This window comes from Cibotium barometz, chromosome 51 (genome assembly GCF_041138505.1).
Source record: "Cibotium barometz isolate CiBa-2024 chromosome 51, ASM4113850v1, whole genome shotgun sequence".
Classification (NCBI taxonomy): Eukaryota; Viridiplantae; Streptophyta; class Polypodiopsida; order Cyatheales; family Cibotiaceae; genus Cibotium; species Cibotium barometz.
Genome location: NC_141096.1, coordinates 34,921,157 through 34,931,768, shown reverse-complemented (window position 1 = coordinate 34,931,768; position 10,612 = coordinate 34,921,157).

Sequence of the window (10,612 nt, the reverse complement as noted above, 5' to 3'; positions counted from 1 at the left end):
AACCACTGTAGTGATGGGATCCAATTTGGAATTTGGTTAGGTTTGTCCCGGGTACCAAGGAAAAGAGTTCCAAGGCCCCCTAGCCGGAAGTTCATGCAAACATAAAACTAGCCACACCACTTACACACCCAATATGAAATTGCTTTTTTCTTAGCATCAGCTAACTTTAAAACAATCCTTTAATGAAACTATATTACCACTGATCACAATCTTCCAATTTATCCGGTTGATTCATAATTTCCCATCATTCCTTCATCAGAGTATCTATGGCATCATTGGCAACTAGAATGCTCACCACCTGTCCACTCAGGGGCCTTTTCAATAGTTCCTAGCCCATAATACTCGGCAATATAATCACTTATAAAAATTAAGATGGACTCTCGTTGAAGATCAGCAAGATCAACCAACAGATCCATAAAAAGAGCCATGGACTCATCCATTGAAGACCAGCAAGGTCAATCAACCAGATCCATGCCCGGTTTCAGAAAACAACTCTTACTCCTTGTTCCAATATCTTCCTCGACGCACGCGTGGGTATCCTAGGCGACCCAGAGCCCGAGCACCGTATGGTCAGCACCCTCTAGGATCCTTCGCAGGTGACCTAGTGCTTCACTCATAGGCCGCTTCCTTGGTCCCTCATCCACCGTACCGGAAGCTCACCATTTTAATCGAACCGAGGCTGGTCAAGACCTCGGCCGACCTTGCTACGCGAGACGTCCTCCATTGACTCTCCGTCAGCAGTTGCAACTTTAATAGTTAGGTCTCCACGACCTTAATCACAAGACGGTCAAAATGCTTTCCCAGCATTCTTGACATAAAACAGCCATTTACAAACAGCATTTACAACAGTTTACAAATACAGTTTCTATATTAACTCTCATTTTTCCACATTATCCCTCATTAATCCACATTACTTATTCCACATTCCATTTATATATGTACTCATCTAATCACAACATTTTCCATCTCTTCACTTCAGATTCCTTCACATCACATATCATATATTCACATCTATATCCACATCCATACATCCACATCCACATCCACATCCACATTCACATCCATACATCCACATTTACATGCTTACCTCCATTTTCACATCCTCATTTATACATCCACATCTCGTATCCACATTCATACATATACATCCATATCCACATCCATACATCCACACCCACATGCATACATCCACTATCACGTCCTCATTCATACATCCACATCCACATACCTACATACATCCACATCCACATTCCCATTCACATCTATACATCCACATCTATATCCACATACATACATCCATCCACATCCACATTCCACATTCACATCTATACATTCACATCTACATCCACATTCACATACATCCACATCCACATTCCCATTCACATCTATACATCCACATTCACATCTATGCATATACATCCTCATGCATACATCCACATTCACATTCACATCTATACATCCACATCTATATCCACATTCACATCTATGCATATACATCTTCATGCATACATCCACTTTCACATTCACACATACGCATCTACATGCATACATCCACATCTACATTCATACATCCATACCTCCATTTTCACATCCACACATCCACATTCATATTCATACATCCACATTCACATGCATACATCCATTTTCACATCCTCATTCATACATCCACATTCACATACATACATCCACATCCGTATCTACATCCATACATCCACATCCACCTCTTCATTCACATTCACATCCATACTTCCACATCTACATACATACATCCACATCTACATACATACATCCATACATCCACATCTACATACATACATCCATTTTCACATCCTCATTCATACATACACATCCGTATCTACATCCATACATCCACATCCACATCAACATTCACATTCATACATATACATCTACATGTATACATCCACATCACATTCATACAACCATATTACATCCATTCTCGTCCTAACACATCCCATATACATATTAACACATCCTAACTCATCTTAACACATTCTATCACATCTCATACACATCTTATCACATCTTCTTACATCTCATACACCTCTTATCACATCCTATCACTTTCCATACGCATCTTATCAAATCTTATCACATCTCATACACATCTTATCACATCTTTTTACATCTCATACACCTCTTATCACATCCTATCACTTTCCATACGCATCTTATCAATTCTTATCACATCTCATACACCTCTTATCACATCTTATCACATTTCATATCTTTTTTTTTTAAAGAGAATTCTTATATTTGATATAAGATTTCTCTACACATTTATTTATACATAAATTCCATTTAAGGAGACTAACACTTTCGAATTTAAAATCAATCTTTTATGCATCTTCTTATGCATAAATTCAATTTGGTAAGAAATTACACTTTTAGAATAAAAGAATTTCTCTTATGCATCTAAGTTATGCATAAAATCCATTTATGAGGAAAATCACACTTTTAGTATAAAAAGGAATATCTTTTATGCATACCTATATGCATGAAATCCAATATGATAAAAGTAACACTCTTACAATAAAATAATCAACTTTTATGCATACCTCTATGCATGAAATTCAATTATGATAAAAGTCACACTTTTATAATAAAATAATCAACTTTTATGCATACCTCTATGCATGCAATCCAATATGATAAAAGTAACACTTTTGATATAAAAATTTTCCTTTATGCATACTTCTATGCATGAAAATTAAAAATGATAAAAGTAACACTTTTGATATAAAAACTTTTCCTTTATGCATACTTCTATGCATGAAAATTAAAAATGATAAAAGTAACACTTTTAATATAAAAAATTATCCTTTATGCATACTTCTATGCATGAAAATTAAAAATGATAAAAGTAACACTTTTGATATAAGAAATTTTCCTTTATGCATACTTCTATGCATGAAAATTAAAAATGATAAAAGTAACACTTTTGATATAAATTTTTTTTCCCTTTATGCATACTTCTATGCATGAAAATTAAAAATGCATAATATAAAAATCAATTTCTCTATGATTACAATGAATATCTTTCAATTAATCTAGGATGATAATTCCTAGAATATGGTAGGAAGTCCTCTTTTTATACTTTGAATGAAATTATTTTATGCATAATTTTTATAAAAATTTTGCCATAGCTCCGCTGCTATGACTGATAAATCTCAATTTTTCTAGGGGATAAAGCTTACCATTAAGGAAATAATTAAAATGATCTCTAATTGGATCATTAATCTATAATGGATTGAATCATCAATATACATAAACTAAAAGCATAGAAAAAAGTCATTAATTTGGCCTCAAGCATAGCTTAATCTTGGGTTAAGGAAAAGCTTTATGAAAAGCTTGATTTGGATTGAGAATGGGTCATGAGTATGACCATTTCTTGAGTGAGAGAGAGAAATTACATAAAAACCATTAGAATTTAAACATAAATGGAAATTAACTTCAATAGCATTTATTAAATTATGTAACTCTTCACTACTATTCACCAATTAACTTCAATAGCATTTAAAAAACCATACCAATTAAGCTTCTCAAGCTTGAGAGGGGTTGAGAAGAGAGAAACTTTGAGATATTATAGAAAAGATCAATATTCACTAATTACCTTATAAATTGCTTGATTCTTTGTTCACGGTAGAGGCCCCCAACCAATCAATTGGTTAAGTATGTTGATGGAGCCACCAATGGGGATTGAAGAAAGAGGGAAGCTCCAAAAACTAGTGAATTATTAATGAATTCATAGTTCTTGGCTTAGGTGGAGTAGAGTAACGATGCATAAACACTATATATTTTTCAACAAGAGGGAGGCTTCTATTTAGAGGAAAAATTGAGCTCCTAACCAAACAAACTGATTCTAGAATTTTCTAAATCAGTTTGGTCAATATTTGACCATTTTTAGGTCAGTTAAGCTAACTTTTTGGAACTAGACTTGAATGAGGAGAGAGGAGAGATGAAATATCTCAATTTTTATGAGTATAAAACTCATTCAAGCATGTGAAATATGCACCTCCTTTAAAGAACTCCCCTTCCTTACATATGTGTCATAATGAAATCATTTTAATATTGCTCATAGTTTTTTACTAATAAACCTTGTACATTTTCAACTCTTCATCTTATGTGAAATATGCACCTCCTTTAAAGAACTCCCCTTCCTTACATATGTGTCATAATGAAATCATTTTAATATTGCTCATAGTTTTTTACTAATAAACCTTGTACATTTTCAACTCTTCATCTTATGTGAAATATGCACCTCCTTTAAAGAACTCCCCTTGCTTACATATGTGTCATAATGGAATCATTTTAATATTGCTCATAATTTTTTAACTAATAAACCTTGTACATTTTCAACTCTTCATCTTATGTGAGCATTTACTCATTTTTGGATACCCAAAATATCTCATATTTTTAATATTGCTCATAGTTTTTTACTAATAAATCTTGTACATTTTCAACTCTTCATCTTATGTGAGCATTTACTCATTTTTGGGTGTCTTCTTTTACAAATTGGATTTATCTCCTCCCTACACATGGATTGATGCTATTGGCCCATAGGAACCTTAATTGGACCATAATCCAAAAATTTCTGAAAATCTAGACCCTTAGACTAAGGTCCTTTATACCCATTTCCAATAAATTCTAATTGCACATTGGAAAGTTCTTTTTGAATTTCTGTTTCAGGGGAACTTATTTTAATAAGATGGGATAATTTTTTATCCAAAAATATTAAAAATCTGAATATTCTCTCTCTAGAATATTTTCTCTCTCTAGGTTAAAACAGTTAGAAACAAGGTCTTTATATTTCTGAAGAGGGATTGATTACAGGGGAAGATACTAGACATCAAAAGGGGGGTTGGGGGAGGAATCTTACATTCTACCCCACTTAAAAAACGCGAGATGTCCTCATCTCGCAAACTGGGATAATTTCGCAAGATGCACGAATTATGAGACTTAGAGAAAAATTTAAATCAGGATTAACCACCAAGAAAAAGTCTCAAAGAGAGCAAGATTCAAGATAAGAACAAGATTTAAACTTTATTCATTCTCGGAACTTATACAGTAAAGATAGAAGAACTCTTTACACTTCCATAAGCCCGTCCATCATATGATCACAAAAGGAGCACTCACAAGCTGCGCATGTATAAGGTAACTCATCTATGGGAATAATTCTGTTGGTTATTGCCGCACCTATCTCAGTGGTATGAGGTGTTCTAACAAAAGGACCTCTGAGAGGTAAGCCAAAAACAGGGTAAAGGCATATCTTCTCATGAGGAAGAAAACACGCTAGTAAGAAGACTCGCTCAGAAAACCCAAGATGTCTTGATCTCATGACGCAGTAGTATCGCGGACCCAAACCCAAGGCTTCAATAACCATGGCCAAGCGGACATTGTTACGAAAGTGCTGCTGACCCCAAGGTGTTACCCTAGTTATGTCTTGATAGGTCCGCCATTTGGTCTGAGCTACAGAAGTTCCTAGGTGAGGAAAAAGTGAGCGCTCATACTGTTCAATAAAATCTTTCTTCACAGACTCACTTGCGTCTTGAAGGTGAGAAATCATCATGGATAAAACTAATTCCTGTTGCCAAGCCATGAAGGAGATTAAGAAGAAGGGAGATCGATGGAAGTAAGATTACTGTGAGCGACAGGTAAAAGTTACGACTTATATAAAGGAAGGAGCTAGCGTAACTTAGAAGCCAACGTATCTTGTCACTGAAGTTTTACCGTCTTTCCATGATTTGGGTTTGGCACATATTTCTATGAAATACATTAAGAACTTTGAGATGAGGAGGTAAAAGAAGCTTGTAGGCTAAGTCACCTACTTTCATTGAATTCAGATATAAGGCTCACAATATCTGGGGGATAAGTTCTTATACTCCCCAAGAGATAAAGAACTTCTTTTGGGCCGTACTCGAATGAAAACCAAAACCTTGGTATCCAAAACACCGATTTTCACTTCTGAACTCATTGTTCTGAATCCTTAAAACAGCGTGACTCCTGAGAAGTATTCTAGGAAAAGGGTCTTCCTTTTTTTAAACAGAATCTTTCTTTTATTTTTGAGAGGGAATAATTATAAGATCAAAAAGGGAGATTCTTACTCCTGTATACCTCGAAGGTTGGGGAGGAATCTTACATTCTACCCCACTTAAAAAAGTGCGAGATGTCCTCATCTCGCAAGGTAGAGGGTAACTCTTTTTCTTAAGATCCAATTTTATTCTGGGGTTCCTTATATTCTGGTCAACCCAACAGAATACTGGGATAAATATCCCTTAGAACTCATCAACAATTTATTCAGATCATATTCTTCATATCTTTAACATGATAATGGTCCATTAGACCGAAAAATTTCCTTCTGAACATTCCTCCACGGGAATTTCATTCAAGTTCTCAATTTGTCATCCCTTAACTTGATCTAACTGTCAAGTATTAATAGTAGCAATCTGACAGCATAATCCACTAATCTCCTAGTGATTTGCTGAAATCATTATCATCATTCCAGTTATGAATATTATCACAGGGACTCGTCCCATTCATCCTCATTGAGGTTTCGCTCAGCTTATTACATTTCAACCAAATTTCAGGGATCATCATTTTTCAATCAGAATCCAATTCAATTCATCAATTCTCAAACAAAATTAAAAATCATATCAACCACATTCGAAATCATCCTCTGGATAGCATTAACGCTTATAATTTCAAGTCTTAGATTTACTCGTATATACTGTCAGTAAAGAGCTGCAGTATACTCTCGGTATATACGGGTAGTCACGGCCCTTGGAATTATAAGGTAAATACCATCATGTCTAGGCCTCAAGCAAGTCAGGGATTCTATATAATTACGGTACTTCCATCTGAAGACCCAATTACCAAATTACGAATTTCAGTTTGAATATCAAATTGTATGAATTATATCACACAATTACAACCTTTTTGTGCTTCTTGATAAATTTTTGACATATTTGGTTTCTCAGTTGATCTTTATTAGCCAAATGCTCTGATACCAACTGTAAGATCCCTGTTCCCACCAAGCAACGGATTCGGGGTACTAGCAGCGGAAGTAGCACTTCTCGCGCGGGACAGGGGTCCCACACTCGGGGCCTCACCCATGGATATCCGGATAAGAGACTAATCCGTCGGTTGTTCCAAAACCGAATCCGGAAAAACTCCTTTTATCGGAAAGCACGGGCGATTCCTCCAGGATAACTTTTTACTCTAACGTAGCCAAGATCATTTCTGATCAAACTGATCCAATTGCATCTATAAGATATTTGGTCGGATCAAGGAAGAAACTTGCACTTGGATCATTGGGATCAACGCTTTTTTCCCCATTCAAGAGGCACAGCCGTTGATTCCTATCCATAGAACAATTACTGTCCGGGATTTACTTTATCTATCGTAATAACAAAAGTTGAGTCTCGATTTATGGATCCATCAGTCCAGCCTAACCCCATCCGCGATCCCATGGGTTAGCCAACCGCCCAACCACTGTAGTGATGGGATCCAATTTGGAATTTGGTTAGGTTTGTCCCGGGTACCAAGGAAAAGAGTTCCAAGGCCCCCTAGCCGGAAGTTCATGCAAACATAAAACTAGCCACACCACTTACACACCCAATATGAAATTGCTTTTTTCTTAGCATCAGCTAACTTTAAAACAATCCTTTAATGAAACCATATTACCACTGATCACAATCTTCCAATTTATCCGGTTGATTCATAATTTCCCATCATTCCTTCATCAGAGTATCTATGGCATCATTGGCAACTAGAACGCTCACCACCTGTCCACTCAGGGGCCTTTTCAATAGTTCCTAGCCCATAATACTCGGCAATATAATCACTTATAAAAATTAAGATGGACTCTCGTTGAAGATCAGCAAGATCAACCAACAGATCCATAAAAAGAGCCATGGACTCATCCATTGAAGACCAGCAAGGTCAATCAACCAGATCCATGCCCGGTTTCAGAAAACAACTCTTACTCCTTGTTCCAATATCTTCCTCGACGCACGCTTGGGTATCCTAGGCGACCTAGAGCCCGAGCACCGTATGGTCAGCACCCTCTAGGATCCTTCGCAGGTGACCTAGCGCTTCACTCATAGGCCGCTTCCTTGGTCCCTCATCCACCGTACCGGAAGCTCACCATTTTAATCGAACCGAGGCTGGTCAAGACCTCGGCCGACCTTGCTACGCGAGACGTCCTCCATTGACTCTCCGTCAGCAGTTGCAACTTTAATAGTTAGGTCTCCACGACCTTAATCACAAGACGGTCAAAATGCTTTCCCAGCATTCTTGACATAAAATAGCCATTTACAAACAGCATTTACAACAGTTTACAAATACAGTTTCTATATTAACTCTCATTTTTCCACATTATCCCTCATTAATCCACATTACTTATTCCACATTCCATTTATATATGTACTCATCCAATCACATCATTTTCCATCTCTTCACTTTAGATTCCTTCACATCACATATCATATATTCACATCTATATCCACATCCATACATCCACATCCACATCCACATTCACATCCATACATCCACATTTACATGCTTACCTCCATTTTCACATCCTCATTTATACATCCACATCTCGTATCCACATTCATACATATACATCCATATCCACATCCATACATCCACACCCACATGCATACATCCACTATCACGTCCTCATTCATACATCCACATCCACATACCTACATACATCCTTTAAAGAACTCCCCTTCCTTACATATGTGTCATAATGAAATCATTTTAATATTGCTCATAGTTTTTTACTAATAAATCTTGTACATTTTCAACTCTTCATCTTATGTGAAATATGCACCTCCTTTAAAGAACTCCCCTTCCTTACATATGTGTCATAATGAAATCATTTTAATATTTCTCATAGTTTTTTACTAATAAACCTTGTACATTTTCAACTCTTCATCTTATGTAAAATATGCACCTCCTTTAAAGAACTCCCCTTCCTTACATATGTGTCATAATGGAATCATTTTAATATTGCTCATAATTTTTTAACTAATAAACCTTGTACATTTTCAACTCTTCATCTTATGTGAGCATTTACTCATTTTTGGATACCCAAAATATCTCATATTTTTAATATTGCTCATAGTTTTTTACTAATAAATCTTGTACATTTTCAACTCTTCATCTTATGTGAGCATTTACTCATTTTTGGGTGTCTTCTTTTACAAATTGGATTTATCTCCTCCCTACACATGGATTGATGCTATTGGCCCATAGGAACCTTAATTGGACCATAATCCAAAAATTTCTGAAAATCTAGACTCTTAGACTAAGGTCCTTTATACCCATTTTCAATAAATTCTAATTGCACATTGGAAAGTTCTTTTTGAATTTCTGTTTCAGGGGAACTTATTTTAATAAGATGGGATAATTTTTTATCCAAAAATATTAAAAATCTGAATATTCTCTCTCTAGAATATTTTCTCTCTCTAGGTTAAAACAGTTAGAAACAAGGTCTTTATATTTCTGAAGAGGGATTGATTACAAGGGAAGATACTAGACATCAAAAGGGGGGTTGGGGTTGGAAGCTTACATTCTATCCCACTTAAAAAACGTGAGATGTCCTTATCTCGCAAACTGGGATAATTTCGCAAGATGCACGAATTATGAGACTTAGAGAAAAATTTAAATCAGGATTAACCACCAAGAAAAAGTCTCAAAGAGAGCAAGATTCAAGATAAGACCAAGATTTAAACTTTATTCATTCTCGGAACTTATACAGTAAAGATAGAAGAACTCTTTACACTTCCATAAGCCCGTCCATCATATGATCACAAAAGGAGCACTCACAAGCTGCGCATGTATAAGGTAACTCATATATATATATATATATATGTATATATATATATATATATATATACATACATATGCACGCACACACACACATACATTCTTTTAATTCTGTTGGTTATTGCCGCACCTATCTCAGTGGTATGAGGTGTTCTAACAAAAGGACCTCTGAGAGGTAAGCCAAAAACGGGGTAAAGGCATATCTTCTCATGAGGAAGAAAACACGCTAGTAAGAAGACTCGCTCAGAAAACCCAAGATGTCTTGATCTCATGACGCAGTAGTATCGCGGACCCAAACCCAAGGCTTCAATAACCATGGCCAAGCGGACATTGTTACGAAAGTGCTGCTGACCCCAAGGTGTTACCCTAGTTATGTCTTGATAGGTCCGCCATTTGGTCTGAGCTACAGAAGTTCCTAGGTGAGGAAAAAGTGAGCGCTCATACTGTTCAATAAAATCTTTCTTCACAGACTCACTTGCGTCTTGAAGGTGAGAAATCATCATGGATAAAACTAATTCCTGTTGCCAAGCCATGAAGGAGATTAAGAAGAAGGGAGATCGATGGAAGTAAGATTACTGTGAGCGACAGGTAAAAGTTACGACTTATATAAAGGAAGGAGCTAGCGTAACTTAGAAGCCAACGTATCTTGTCACTGAAGTTTTACCGTCTTTCCATGATTTGGGTTTGGCACATATTTCTATGAAATACATTAAGAACTTTGAGATGAGGAGGTAAAAGAAGCTTGTAGGCTAAGTCA